The sequence below is a fragment of the Mus pahari genome, chromosome 3 (genome assembly GCF_900095145.1).
Source record: "Mus pahari chromosome 3, PAHARI_EIJ_v1.1, whole genome shotgun sequence".
In the NCBI taxonomy this organism is placed as follows: Eukaryota; Metazoa; Chordata; class Mammalia; order Rodentia; family Muridae; genus Mus; species Mus pahari.
This window is the reverse complement of record NC_034592.1, coordinates 75793139-75797054: the sequence shown is the minus strand read 5'-3', so window position 1 is coordinate 75797054 and position 3916 is coordinate 75793139.

The following is a 3916-nucleotide window of genomic DNA, read 5'->3' as shown; positions in this document are numbered from 1 at the left end:
AGAGGCAGAGGCAGAGGCAGAGGCAGAGGCAGAGGCAGAGGCAGAGGCAGAGGCAGAGGCAGAGGCAGAGGCAGAGGCATAATTACTCGGAAGCCTGAGGTAGGGGGATCATGAGTTTAGGGCAGCCTGGGCTATTATACAGTAAGACCCAGATATCTCCCTCACCAACCACCCTCTAAATCCATTGTCATTGTAGCCTGGTGGTGGAGTCCACTCTGTGTGAGGCTCTGGCTTCTATTTCTAGTACTGCAAAGAAAGGAGGAAAACAAAATAGAATCTGTTGGCATGACCTCAAGTGCAGCTCATGTTTCTGCTCTTGCCCAGGCTTACTCGCCTACTGCTTTGAGCCTGCTCCCTCAGCTTTCTCTGAACTAGGGGATCACCTCAGCTCAGGCGGTTCCTGGTGCATACCCATTTGATCTGGGGGACTCAGGAAACAGATGCATCCTCCTGGTCTCAGCTTAATGATTGGGGTTCTTTTCTTTTTCTTTCTTTTTTTTCCCCTGGCCACTAAAGCCAGCTCTTGCTCCCAATCAACACAGAGGAAAAAAGTAATTACCGAAGTATTACTGTTATTATTATTTCCCGCTAGGAACTGCTGCATACCTTTCTTGTATCTGGTTTTCTCCTTAGGTCAGGGGGCTAGGAAATCTAAAAACAGTCCTGTCCTGGCTAAAGGATGTATTAATTATTTTTAATCCTGTTTGCACTGGGGATCTCGTTGAGGCTTTGATGAAACAGATAAACTTATCACACTCAAAAGGTAATACAGTTTTAAGAGGCTTACACACCTAGTGAAGACCAAGAACTCAAGAGAATCCATGGGTCCCAACTGGGAAACTCTACTCTGTTGGGTACAAGGGCTCCCACCTAGCACCCCAGCACTTCCAACACCTGTGAGATAGAGGTGGGAGAATCAGGAGTTCAAGGTCATTCTCACCTACCTAATAAGTTCAAGAGTAGTCTGGGCAGCACGAGACTCTGTCTCAAATACAACAAAACAGACAGACAGACAACTAGTAAGGGAGGGGAGGAGATATCTGTGCTGACACTTGGAAGAAAATTAGAATAGCCGTATGATACCCGGGCGGTATCCTTAACTAAGTGATGATAGCAAGAATAAGCATAGAGGCTAATGTTTCAAAGTCAATTGCTTTCTTATATGCCAGCAACAAACAAGCAGAGTTTGAAAAACAAACAAAACAAAACAAAACAAAACGCATTGCTTGTCTTGCAAGATGACTTAGTAGGGAAAGGCACTTGCTACCAAATCTGGTTATGTCCTAAGTTTGATCTCCAAAACCCCCACAACTAATTCCCACAAGTTCTCTCTCTCTCTCTCTCTCTCTCTCTCTCTCTCTCTCTCTCTCTCTCTCTCTCTCACACACACACACACACAGATATACAAGTAAATAATAAATAAATAAAATTTAAACCCTACATTGCCATTTACTTTAGCACCCCTGATTTTTTTTAAAGATAAGGTAGCCTTGGCTGTAATTTTGTTTTGTTTTCTTTAGACTTATTTTTATTTTTTTGTGCATGGATATTTGGCCTGGATATATGTATGTATGTATGTATACCATGTGTGTTCCTGGTACCCTCAGAGGTCAGATCGCCTAGAGTTGGAGTTATGGCTGGTTGTAAGTTACTACCCAGGTCTTTACAAGAGCAGTAAGTGCTCTAATTCATAAACTATCTCTCAATCTCTGTAGGGTAGTCTTGCACCCAAGGTCCTCCTACTTTAACTTTCTAATCTTTCTCTTTTCTTCTCTCCATCTCCCTCCCTCCCTCCCTCCCTCCCTCCCTCCCTCCCTTCCTCCCTCCCTCCCTCCCTCCCTCCCTCCCTCCCTTCTTCCCTTCCTTCTTCTCTCCCTTTTCTTTTTTTAATTTCATAATTTATTGAGTACACCATTAGGATGCAGCAGGCAGGATAACTAGCATACCATGTGCTCCATGATATTTTATTACTTTTTAATTTCGGTGAAGATCTGTAGTGATGTCTTATTTCATTTCTAATGATGGTAATTAGGTCCCCCCCCCTTTCTGTCATGGCTTAACCTGATAAGAAGCTTGTTAATTTTATTGACCTATTCCAAAGAAGGCTTTTGGTCTGGTTGACTTAGCTCGTGTTCATGGATGGGAAGACTTGGTGGGTCTTTCTGATGCCTGTTCATGCACTCATTCATGTGTGTGTATAAGCCTAAGTACTTCAGTAACACATTCCAGCTTTCAGCCCTGTAACCCAGCACCGAATTCACACAAATAAAACGCCATCAATCAACCAACCAACCAACCAACCAACCAATCAATCGATCAATCAATAACTCATGGTCAAGGAAAGGCCCTTTAGTGGATGTGGACAACGCAGACACCAGACTGATTTCCTCTGAGGATTTGTCACTGGGACTCCGCTATCAGTCCGATGCCCGTTGGGTGGGGCTGCCTGTGTGCTCCAGTAACTGCCCCAGCAGGAGGGAAGCACTCCCACAACCCCTTGTAGACTTGTTCTCCTGTGTTTGCCACGGAAGGTCTCAGGAGGCTTTTGCCTTTCTTGAGCAGAACTGAAAGTTCACTGCACAGCCAACTCTAGTGGCCCCACGACTTTCATTTCCTTTTTTATTCTAGGGAGAGTAGACTAAGCAGGGCTACTTCATCAAGAGAAGAGTAGGTGCCAGGTGAGTGGAGGCTGGGTCTGGGCTCTGTTCATACCCATGGCTCTAAGCCAACAAATCATCAGAATTCTCTTCTTACCATGCAGATGTCTGACCCGCCTCAGACTTCTCCTGATAGCAGATAGAGGACAGGAGTCTGCAATTTATCCAGTTCTCTCAAAAGTGTTCTGATGAGCCTGTATGGTTTAGGACCCCACTGGGTGGTGGCAGGGGCTCCTTGTCCCTTTTTGGCTCAAGGTGTTCTCTTCCCTTCTGTTAGATTGCATCTTCCATTCACGCTTTGTCTCCTATAATACTTAAGCATACTTTCATCATGTATTTTTCTTACATGATATCACACACATTTGTGTATTTCCTTCGTTGCCTAGGTAAACTGTTCAAGGGCAGGAATTAAACCTTAGTATTTTCTTTCATGTACTCAGGACTGCCACAGAATTGAACAGGGGTTGTTCACAGTACAAAGGTTAGCATATGGGGTAAGCGGGACTGTGAACATGCTAAACCCCAACCTGACTCACCAAGTCAGTGGTCTCTAGTGATGAGAAGGAAGGATGCCTTTTCTAACACAACAAAGGCTCCAGGTAGGCTATGCTGGCTCAGTTTGTGCCTGGCTTCATAATGATATAAAGAAAATCTGAGCATCTATTCAAGAAAAAAGTTTGAGGCTGGACAAACGCTTTAAACCAGCACGTGGGAGCCAGAGGCAGGCAGATCTCTGAGTTCGAGGCCAGTCTAGTCTACATAGTGAGTTCCAGGACAGCCAGGGCTACACAGAGAGACCCTGTGTCATTCCCTCCTTACTAAAAGAGAGAGAGAGAGAGAGAGAGAGAGAGAGAGAAAAGAAAAGCAGATGATTTTGGTAGAGAGGAGGTGTTCATGCAATATTTGCCAAAGCCTTTTTAAATTTTTTTGCTTATTTCTGTGTTTGTTTGTTTGAGAGAGAGTCTCTCTCTCTAGCCCTGACTGTCCTGGAACTCACTATGTAGATTAGGCTGGCCTTGAACTCACAGAGACCTCCATGTGTCTGCCTCCAGACTGCTGAGATTAAGGGCATGTAGCACCACACCTAACTAAAGTCTTGTTTTAGAAGTCCCAGTCCCCAGTCCATCGCTTCCTCTTCTGAGCCTGCAGTACCTGGCTTGCACCGAGCAACATTTCATGCATGGAGGCAGTCTCCTTCTCTCTCTCTCTCTCTCTCTCTCTCTCTCTCTCTCTCTCTCTCTCTCTCTCTCTCTCTCTCT